Source organism: Branchiostoma belcheri, unplaced genomic scaffold, assembly GCF_001625305.1.
Source record: "Branchiostoma belcheri isolate BF01 breed outbred unplaced genomic scaffold, Haploidv18h27 scaffold26, whole genome shotgun sequence".
NCBI classification, from domain to species: Eukaryota; Metazoa; Chordata; class Leptocardii; order Amphioxiformes; family Branchiostomatidae; genus Branchiostoma; species Branchiostoma belcheri.
The window spans coordinates 1,032,273-1,033,410 of NW_017803865.1; positions in this window are offsets into that span (position 1 = coordinate 1,032,273).

Genomic DNA, 1,138 nt, shown 5'->3' on the forward strand with positions numbered 1-1,138 from the left:
GGTAGGCATTTAGATTAGAAATACTCTGTACAGCTTTGCATCAAATAAAGAATCGAAATGCCTAGTACCTACTCTGATCTAGTGGAACACCGTATAAACATTGGCGCTGTATGCAGACTTGTTGTGAAACAGTTATAACAGTACGTAAATATATGCAGCTTCATATCGTGAGCTATGTATATGTAAAACTTACTAAAACATTTTGGCCGTATTGACACACAACTCCTTCTCAGTGATTTTTCGTCGCGTTGTTTGGGGCACACCCAGACGCCAGGCGGTTTTGTGACCTTTACACACAATAGTAGAGATCATCTCTACTATTGATCTCTACCCGACACGGACCAATTGTGAGGTGTTGTTATGGCATCACCACACTATGTGTGGTGAAGCATATTGTGTTCTCTCGTGTTTCTTCTTCTTTTTTGCAACTTCGCAACCAAAATAATCAGACAATCGTCACGTTTCCGCTCCTGGCTACCATCGACTAAAGGGCAACTACACGGTAGATCGCTAATGAACTCTCTCCATTACTGCCAGGCCAAGGGCACTAAGCGCTACACAACCAGTGCGATCCCTGCACTAGCAAAACTCCTGGTCGACCTGAATTTTTAATCGGGTTGGACCTCAGTACTATCGATTGTTTATTGTGTACATGTACTGTACATATCCTTAGCGCTTGTACCAGACAAACTTCCGGTTTTGATATCTCGTGATCTGGACATGCTAGGGTCACGAATTTTGGATGGCATATAGCTCTTGGGATAGGGAAGAAGTGACATGAGTTTGGGTCCCCTAGCGGCTTGTTCTGGAACTTCAGGAGCATTTGTTTAGAAATTTTCGGAGGATAACTGAAGAACCGGTTGACGTATTGTCGTGATTTTGGTATGTAGGTAGTTGAAGTGAAGCTTGACATAATCAGATGACCATTATGCAAATCAGGAGCTACTTTGCATAATTAATGAGGAAATTCTATAAATCTGCTTTGTTCGATAATAGAACTATGAAACACTGGTGACAACTTGAGAACGAGAGAAAACATCTGAGGATAAAGATTATGTAAATGGGGACCTTTTCATAATTTCATACTTGTAACTGCTGGGAATTTCCTACTTGCCACATTTGGAAGTTAAGTAAAGGT